This window comes from Pteropus vampyrus, unplaced genomic scaffold, assembly GCF_000151845.1.
Source record: "Pteropus vampyrus isolate Shadow unplaced genomic scaffold, Pvam_2.0 Scaffold42, whole genome shotgun sequence".
NCBI classification, from domain to species: domain Eukaryota; kingdom Metazoa; phylum Chordata; class Mammalia; order Chiroptera; family Pteropodidae; genus Pteropus; species Pteropus vampyrus.
The window spans coordinates 2,048,678-2,059,405 of NW_011888823.1; positions in this window are offsets into that span (position 1 = coordinate 2,048,678).

Consider the following 10,728-nt stretch of genomic DNA (forward strand, 5'->3'; position numbering starts at 1 on the left):
CAAAACTCAAAGTAAATGGTTTATTGTCTCTAATCCTTTACTCTGTTAGGTATAAGAGTAAGTCCAGAGTGGTATCTTCTCCCACAGCTTCTACCCATGAGATATGTCTAAAAGCCTCTTGGAAGTCTAATCCATAAGCAACGGTTATAAAAAGCAGAAGGATATCTGAGTGCTCTGGATCCTTCTTTCACAGCAATGACCACACTAGCGATTACGGTGATGTTTGTGAGATTATCTCTTTAATAGCTACTTCTTTTGGGCTTTCTCAACTGGGCTTTCACATCGGAACCACAGAACCCAGAAAATGCATTGCAAATTATTTTCTCAATTACTCAAAGGGATTTGTCCTTAAGCAATTGTGGGAACTGGTTATCTAGTATATGCAAGGTTGTTATTTGTAGATCTGAAGTTCGTATGACAGGCAATCAGCTAGAGAAGGCGGACATGAATTGAGAGAGGCAAGGTCAAGCTAGAACTTGCACAACTGACCAAGTAGCAGAAGAAAGTGAATGTCTTCTTTCTGTAATAGAGTAGTATTCATTTTAATGTAAAAAATGATTTAATTCCTTATGAGTAAAATTAGTTCATTCTTTCTCTTAAATCCTTAAGCACAACAGATGTTCCAAAAAGATTTACCTCACCACTCGGCACCTCTGTCATGTTGATGATGATGATGATGATGATGATGATGATGATGATGATGATGATGAAGAATGTTAAATGGATTACCTAATTTCATCTTCATAACATCTTCATTTTGTTAAATAGAAATTAAGAAACTAAGACTCAGAGCTGTTGGGTAGCTCCTCTGAAATCAAAAGACTGGGGTCACAAGTGGCACAAGAAATCGCAAGGCTGAGATCTCAAGAGTCTACATTTATAATCATTATCTAACATTGCCTCCCTAAAAAGATTCAGTGCTAAGTTTAAGAAGTCCAGTAAAGAGACTCAACTAAGATGGAATCTATAATATTTACATGAAAGAAAGTCGAGCCACAAATAATTTTAAAACATACATGCAGTAAGCTTGAGACATTTAAGCTTAGTAAATTGATAGTTACTCTTCAAAGCATTATGAAAATAGCTGATGGGCAAATGAAAAATGAAATAAAAGAGATGAAGGCTGAGATAAAGGAAAAGTGAAAGAGACAGACAGAGAGAAATTCATTGTACATTTAGAATGAGTTTGTTAAATTGAATATACCTGTGTGCCTTTCCTTGGTTGCGGAGATCTGGATGACCAATAACTACATCAAAATCCAGATATTTTGAGTAGGTATTGGTGAAGGAAGAAGTACCCACTCTTACTTACCCAGAAGATGAAAATGACAGGCACCACAACTCTAGTTCCCCATAGAGTAAAAGCCAAGGCTAGGGCGAGAATGCAAATGAACCACTTAGGGCATAATATCCTCAACAAGTAAATAGGTTTCCTGCTAGAAGGCTTCTCACATCCCAGGAGCCAGAACCAATGAATCCTGACCTCCTACTCTCATAGGCCTTATTACATCAGCTTCCATCAACATAATTTATGCAATAACTCATCACCCTTCCAATGCACAGATCCTGCAGCCCTGGAAGGCTAGGATAGTATTTTAAAAGTAAAATAAATTGCTGTAATCCACATAACATTCAGCACATTGCTTTGCATGTTCAATAAATACGTGTTAATCACCAAATGATTACACATCTCACCATGAACAATTGAGGAAGGCAAAAATTATTCCAAACCAAAACTGTGCTTAAAAAACACTTCACATTTAATGAATGAAAGGGAGGTTAAAAGCCATTGCGTTATGAGAAAAACATCTCTTTAGTATCAAAGATAGTTTTCCAAGCAGTCTAGATATATTTTAATTCGAAAATGAGATTAGACATTTAAAACCATGATTTTTTTTTTTCCTTCACCATTCTGAGCATCCCCAGGGGGTAGAAACTGTTCTAGTATCATCTTCCTGTCTCTACCGAATATGTTTTATCAGTGTGACTCAAACAGATTATGTCTTGCTAGAGGTGAAATTATTTTTGTCTAAAAAGAGAAAATCTACAAGGCTGTTAATGTTTCCGGCTGACTTAGAAAGATATTTTTTAATTAACAATCAATGATTCCACGTGTATTTTTTCGTGTGCTTTTTACCAATTAAATACTGGTCGTGGTAAACTCAACAATCCTATAATTCAGTTGTTTGTATTAACACCCTTCAGTCCACAGATTCTAGTATACTTACCAACCATGCTTCTTGATTTTCGTGATATTCAGTGATGATACTGTATGTACAGATTGAGTTTCACAGTAGAAAGTATGAATAAATATTATAGGTGCCCTAATATGCTCCATCGTACTAATTATTTTTGTTAAATAAAAGAATGTTTTGCCACATCAGTCAATTGTAGACATTGTAGATGGTTTCTACAATTTGTAATATGAATACTCCTCAGAAGCATTTCTTCTTTATGGACTGTTTACTCTAGCTCGAATGTCCTTACTCTATCTCCCAATATTCAAATTTTCTGTCCTTCGTTTCTCAGCTTACATGCCACCAGTTCCATGAAGCCTTACCAGACACCTCCTTCATCAGAGTTGAGCAATATGTGGCAGGTAGCATTATTAATACTACTTATTACCAATGTGTACCACTGGTTGGATTGCCCTGAAGCAGAATTCCAAAGCCTTAGCTTAGGTCGTTGGGGCCTCCCCACTTCCTTCTCTTGCATGTCCTCATTGTGCCATCTTCTGCCACTCACATTTGGGGCCCACTCTAACTCCGGCAGCGCCAGATGGGAAGGCAAAATATGAGATTCCCTGGCATCATTGCCCAGGCCTCCAGCAGAGGCTCGCTGTCACTTTTGATCTCTATGTGAATTTATTGCCCAGAGTAGAGCTTTAGAACAAGTAACTCTTCTTTATATGTCATTCCTCTCCACCATTTCAGAGTTCCCATTTTCAGTCCCAAGCTGCCTAAAAACTGATCAAATAGGCTCTAAAGAGAAAATCCATAACTAAGAATTGGATGTCAGGTTAATAAACCTGAAAAGGACTATTTTAAAATTTCATCAAGATGATCCAAGTTTACTAACTACAGCCCATTTATAATTACAGTATTTATTAAATATATCTTCATAACAAAAATTCCATTAAGCCACTATCTGCCATATTAACCCAAGATCATTTCATATTAAAAATACTATATAAAAATGTAAGTGGAGACTCAATTTCTTTCATTAAAATAAAAATAAGTTACTACGTCATGAAATGTTCTTTATGGTAAGGTTAACAATGACAAATTTTATGAAACTCTTCTAAGAAATCTGATTACTTTTTATGCAAAACATTTGTTTGAAAACGTCATGTTATAATAACAAAGTTTTAAAGAGAAAAAAGGCACAGATTTGTTACATGATAAACCCAAGTTTGGGGATGGGGCAGAGGAAGGAGGAAAGAAAGGAAAAAATTAAACACAAAGGAGCATTAGCTCTAAAATCCAAGTGCTTAAATCTCCAGCTGTTTTATTTTCACTTTGTTCCCCATCTTCTATGTGGCCTTCGACATAGTGTAACCCCATAATTCATTTTTTGGTACAACTTATAACTAGTTTACTCAAAAATATTTCTAATCCATGTAATTTTCCAAGTAACTTTTAAACATTTTTTTTTTTTACTTTGTTTTAACTTAAAACCCTTTGAAAAATGTATTACTATAATTTCTGAAGCTGTGTTTATACAGGATATGGAACACATTTCAACTTCAATTTCAATGAAACTATTTCTTCTACTAGACTTTAAACGGTAAGGCCATTTCACGTATCTTTCTGCCCCAAAGTGATTGTATTGTAACTAGGAGATGTTTAAAATCATTTAGATATTCTCTGGCTTATTTGGAGAAGCCTTAGGTTGTAATCCTAAACTCGTTATCACACAGTGCAAACATCTTTAAATACTTAGCCATGGATAAACTGAATAGTTTTATTAATATCGCCAATGTGAATCTAACTCCCAAAGATATAATCCGAAAATTATTTTTTTAAATATACCCTTAAGAGTAGACTTTTTTGTTATTATTATTTTCTCCTTTCTGGTAATGTTGTCAAGAAAATCTGTTTATTGAGATTTGAAGTTGGAGACCATGAGCTTTCAGACTGAGCGTTAGTTACCACGCTTGCTTGATATCCTCAATGCCTAGCATACTTGTTCAGTGCAGAGAGGCTGTCAATAAATGTTCTTAGTCAAAAAATAAAGATTTATTACATATGATGTTATGTATATGTTGGCCACGATAAATGTAACTATACGGGATTGTAAATTTATATTATTTCTGAAACAATTTGGTGCTTTCATTTCTATTTTTAGAAAATACCTATATGCATAAAGTACTGTGGCATTTTTGCGTGCAGTACAATTCAAAATCGTGATGCTTGCTGGCAAGTAGATAAAGTATGGGAAGGGCTGTGTATATTGAAAATCAATGCCCCCTAGAGAAAATATACAGTCATATATAAATCCAGATATTCTGCCAGCCGACTCAAGTTCCCTTAAACCTGTCATTCAAACAAGAAAAGCCTGATTGAACAATCTGGAGGAGGTTGTGAATTCTGTCCCCTGGGACGGTCACCTTCAGTGAAAGAAGGAGAGGGAGAGCGAGTCGGGGAGGATGATAATATAATGTCTTGCTTTGGCAAGAAAAATTCCTTCCTGCGAACGCTGGAGGTAGAAAATTCTCCCTGTGTAAGAGGCATGGTTATATAACATTCCTGAAACAGATGAACCATGAATTCCAATGAAAGCTTCATTCCTTCAGAATGCCATAAGTACTAGAAGTTAATTTATGGACTCGCCTGAAGTGCAGATGCTCAATCTGAGTCCTCTGACAGCCTCGCTATGTTAAAAGCGAGTTGGATCCCAGCGCTCTCGAAGTTGGAGAGGCAACAGAGAACCACCTTCCCTGATTGTCTGATCAAGATTCCACTTGAGTGAAGACACCAGCTTACTGGGTATCGTGTCTAATGAGTAAATTTGCAAGCCTCCTACTTTAAATGAGTTGTGTGCATTTATTTTCTACAAACGAAGAAATCCGGTAAAAGCTTGTCTAATTTAGCCTCATCTTTTACACATTTTTAGACAAAATAGGGGAAAATGACTTTTAAAAACGGTTAATGGATTCTTTTTTTTTTTTTTTTCTTTTCTGTTTTTGGCAAGGAGGTGAGTAGAATAGTTCAGGGAGTTCTTCTTGAGGTTTTTCTGCTCGTTACCAATTATTTAACAAAGATACTCCAATCTGCATTTTATATCTTTATGTTATTGACATCATATTCCTAGGAGCTGTCTAGCTGTTGGAGACTGGCTTTTATCTTTTCCTAGTACTTGCAGTCTAAAATGGACAATGACAGCAGTCCCAGCCTTACTGAAGCTCGTCAAACTGTCTCATTCAAAGTGATGACTGAGTTGGATTAAACCCAAGGACTCAGCTACCGGTATTAACCCATCAGATGGTGCAGCCCCTCAGCCGCTTTAATCATTAGGGTGGGATTAATACGCATGCTCTGCCACCTCCTTGATGCCTAGGAAATCACGCCAGGAGAATGTGGACGCTTCAGCGGGCTGAGCTTTAATCACACCAGGCAAAACATGACAGTTTGGAAATTAACTCAGGAGGATAAACTTGGAAAGGAGATTAAAATAGCCTGGGTGTTTATCAACAGATTGTACAATATTAGCCAAGCAGATTTCCCAAACGCCTCGTGAGCACTCCTGTGATTGGTGCCCTCCATGTTCTTTGTTTGAAAATAAACAATGAAGAGTTTACACACGCACATCAAAAGTAAGGCAGGTAAGTAGCTAACAGGGTTATAGGTAACACTGTACACATTTCAGGGAGAACAAACACTCGGGTAAAGAGAGCATTGGCAAGGTCTCCAACAGAATTTAAAATACTTTCTGCTCCAAGTCTGCACATGTCCAAATAAATCATGATGCATTTGAGCTCCGCTGGGCTGTTTCTTTTTCTTCCTGACTGTAATAAGCATGCTTGATTGTCAGGCCCTGCTGTTCTTAGGGCAAAATCAAAAAGACGATATTAACTTCTTTCAAAGATGTAGCACCAAAGCAATAGAAGAATGCAAATAAATCAATTCTGCATGCTTAAGTCCATCTTCCTTTCATGCAAGCCTGATGATAGAGACGGTGTCCTTTTCCCCCAATTCTACCTTATCATTTTGAGGTATGAAAAATAGATTGTGTCATAGTAATGAAGCACAGGAAAAGGGAGCTTGTTATAAGCTGATTACAGTTTAGATTGAAGGACTGGTTCTCATTAGCTGTTTTAGATTGGACAGCATCCTTGAGCTGTAGTAATTACTGAAAGTAATTTTTGAAAGGGAGGGTGGGGCAGCTGGTACAAGGAGAGACTCCAACAGTTGCATGGGGATTGGAAAGAGGGGTGGGAGGGGAGACCTGCAGCCTGCCAGGTTGTCATTACCCCCAGTCCTATGGCAGAATGAATGAAGCAGCTGCATCTGGCTACTTTCTTATTAGGCGCTGCAGCAATAAGGAGAGAGCACTTTGCATGGAGGAATGAATAAGCCTGAGTGGTAAGAGGCCTATTTAAAGTTCAAGTGAGCACGGTGACTCCCTGGAGCTATGCCCTCAACACACAGAAGCTCAGTTTTCATCCAATAATAAATGTGATGAAGGCAGGTTTCATTGCTGGTTATAGAAGCAGGCATTAAAAAAACAGATGCTAAATGATGGTCTCAATGTAAAAGAATCTATTTTGTTGCTTTATTAAGTGAATTTGAGAGTTGACCATTTCCCTGGTTCAAATAGGATGAAATATGGAACCTTACCAGTCTTGGAGGTATTCTGAGTCCATCTCTACGTGCTTTGGTCCAAATGCAAGGTTTTGATCCAGCTTTTTCTGCAGTATCGGATAGAAGTTTCAGGTAAGAAAATATGCTGTTTGTTTTTTGACTTGGGGAGACTAGAAGTTTGGAGGCTTGGTGTCTAGCTCTAGACGTGCCACTAACTAGACCTCTGGTGACCCCAAATAAACCATTTAACTTCTCAGTGTGTCTGGGAAATAAAAGAAGCAAATTCAATGTTTTCTAATGCCCCTGATATTATTGACTTCTCTGATTCCGATTATTGTCTCTTTGAGCTAATTTATTGAGAATGAGATTTAAAATAACAAAAGATAAAAGTCTTCTCTCTAAAGCAATGAACAAATTCTGCACAAGACTAAGACAAAAATTTCTTACACCTAAACATACAACATCTGGGCCCTGCTCCAGTGGGAAAATAAGGAGCCTTTACTGAGACCCTAAAATGAGGAAGAGTTTTTATGCATTGGTCCCATGATGACCGTGCAGCAGACAGATAGAGTCTGAGCCCCCAAAACGCCATGTCACATGCCCATGGTGACCAACATCATAAGTGAGAGAGACACAACACAGGAAGCTGCCTGCCCACTTGCATGAGCAAACAGCCGTGAAATAGTGGACTGAGTCGATGAAAATTACAGGAGAAACGGATAGGCACTTTTGCAGCAAAATTTCAGTAGCATTCAGAGGCTTCTCTTACACTATCAGAATGTTGCATTCCCTCCACTACATTTGGATTCACAAATGTACCATCTCCAGAAAGCCCTATTAAAATACAAATGTGCTGCCTGGGAGGAATAAATTCATTAAGCCATTAGTAAAAAATTAACAGTCTTTATAAAATTAACAGCCTGAATTTATCGGATCGGCCAGCTTGTCATTCAGTAGAAAACAGATTCTAAGAGGAGAACAGGAAGTCGAAGTTTCTTCTCCAAAAAGGTTCTGGACCTAGGGATGCTGCTACAAGGGGCAGGGACAAGTGTGTACAACTGTCAGATTTCCCGAGCAGCGAAACAGAAGCAGGGACCCTAGCAGCTTCAGACTGACCAGCAGGGTGCGGGGGAACCAATGAGGAATAAAAGATGAGAATAGAGGAAAGGACTTAAGGGTGGGGAAGGAACATGGTAGTGGGGGTACCAAGATCCATTTTATCACTTGACTGTTTCGCTGAAGACTGCAATTAGCCCTCAAGACTCGAGACTTTTACAGAGATCATCATGATTTTAAAAATGATTTAGTCCAACGACTTTCAAATCGAAGTCACTAAAATCTACCCCCACATTCAAAACTTTGAAACAGAGAAAGCCCAGTTTTATCTGTGTTCTGTACTGGGCTTTTATGTAATAAATAGTTTGAAGAAAGGATTTGGATATTAAAAAAGAAGGAAAAAGTAGAAGAAGGAAGGAAGGAAGGAGAGAGGGAAGGAAATGAGGGAGGGAGGGAAAAGGGGGAGGAGGAAAAAGAAGTTTGGAAACTAGTGATCTAATCGAATACTCAGCAAACTTCTTCAGTAAAGAGCCAGAGAGTAAATATTTTAGGATTTATAGTCCACGGGTTTCTGTGGCGACTCTGTAAACAAATGGATATGGCTGTGTTTTAATAAAACTTTATTTACAAACCAGGTAGTATTTGACCCCTGATTCTAGGCCAAGTTCCCTATGCCCTTATAGCTATAGAAGATGAGGCCCAAATAGTTTAGTAATTGCCCAAAGCCACTCAGGTCTTCTTCTTCGATGTCAGTGATCTTTTCACAGAATCTCCATGTAGGCCTACTTGAGTTTAAAATATCAGTAACACATTGAGGACCTTGAAATAATCATACTAAGTGAAGAAATAAGCCAGAAAGAAAAGGTTGAAAGTCACATGATATCACTTATATGTGGGATATAAATTTAAAAGCAACAAATGAACAGGACAAACAGAGACTCATGGACATGGACAATAAACTAGTGGTTACCAGAGGGGAGAGAAGAGGGGAAAAAATAAATAAAACATTAAAATAAACAAACAAACAAACAAATAAATAAATAAATAAATAAATAAATAAATAGAATGTTAAACAAATAAATAAAATGTTAAATAAATAAATAAATAAAATGTTAAACGAATTAAAATAAAATAAAATATTAGTCACACATTGAAAGAAATATGCTCACAGACGCTTGAAAACGCAGGTCAGAGTTCAGGCTTTAATTCCAGACTCTTTAATTTAGTCTATCTGGACTTAACTATGGTGTCTGTATAAAGGCAGCCAGAGAAGTCGTGGGTCTGGACCAAGTGTTTTAGGAAGAGAAAAGAGGGAAGTCTACATTCACGGATGTTTGAGGAAAGCCAAGTTAGGGATGCCGTAAGAGAAAAGGGAGCCAGAGTACACACACGCACACACACACTCATGCACGTGCGTGTGCACGCACACATTATGTATGTTACCTCGTTCAACTCTCACAGGATGTTATCAGCACCAGTTAACAGACATGAAGAAACTGAAGATCAGAACTTGAAGAAACTGCTCAAATTCACACAGTGGGACAGAGCCAGGACTCGAACCAGCTAAATCTTGTCTTTTATTTTTGTTGCTCTTATACGAAACATGGTAGAAAGGTCTGTAAAAAATTTTACCTAAAGATCATATTTCTCTTTGTATATCGTTCTATTAACCACTCTGGTATTGTATAATTAGTTCTAATTGTATAATTAGTTCTAACTTTAAAACCCAACCTCTTTGTTTTTAACTCAGTTCTCTCTTGCACAAACGCACATACACACGCACAGAGTCTTTCTCTCTCTCTGTCTCTTTTATTTTCATTCTCTCTTTCGCCTGATGTGTATGGGTGCGAAGCATGTCCTCATAAAGCATTCTCACCTAGACAAATGCAGCAGCCGCTGACCGATCTCCCCAGCCCTTATCCCCTTGTTCGCTCTGCAACCGGAACGATCTTGTTTAAATCTTCACTAGTTTCCCTTTGCCTTTAGCACAACTTCAGTGCAGCCCCTCAGCCTTCCTCTCCTGCACCTCCTTCTATTCCTGGCTGCCCCTCTTCTCAATTGCCCGTTCTCTCCCCGCTGGGGTGACAGGGGCTTTTAGTGCCCCAGTTTCACAAAGCTTTTAAATGTGTCGTCCCTTTCAAATCAAGCTCTTTACACCTATAGACCTGCCCACCTGCTCTGAACCATCTAAATCCTATTGGATATTCACATCTCAAGAAAAAGACTCGTCCTAGGGGCTGCACTCTGCAATTGTCCCTGCCTGATCATTCTTTACTGTGATCCATCACAGAGAAACCAATAGTACTTCCAGGATTTAGAATCACATATGCATAAGCATGATTGTTTATTTTTGAGCCTCCCATGAGACTGAAAGTTCCAGAAAGGCAAAGACCACATTTCTTTTCCCTAATCTTGCATTAGATACAGAGTCTGAAATGAAGGAGGCAAACAAAAAAGCAGTTGTTAATTTGTTAATTAAATAAATAAAACTCCCTCTCAACCTCTACGTGTTTACCACCACTGTTAAAACTCTCTTCACCAAATGCTGGCCTAATTACAAAATATATTTTAAAATGTGTCTTCCCTTCTGAACATCAGGGTGGTTAGTACATAAAAATAAATTAAAATATGATGATAAGCTTCAGGTAGTATTGCCCTATAGGTTTCTCTCTCATTTTTCATACAGTAACAACAAAAACAAAAAGATGAAATTTAGCTGCTTGTCATATTCCCAAGCTACTAGAAAAAAAAATACATTGCCCAAGAGAGTTAACTTTTTTTATTTTTTTCCTTACATAGTCACTACATGTTTTCTGAGAGAATTCAAACTGCTGAGCACAAAAGCACTTTTTCGTGGTGTATCAGAATG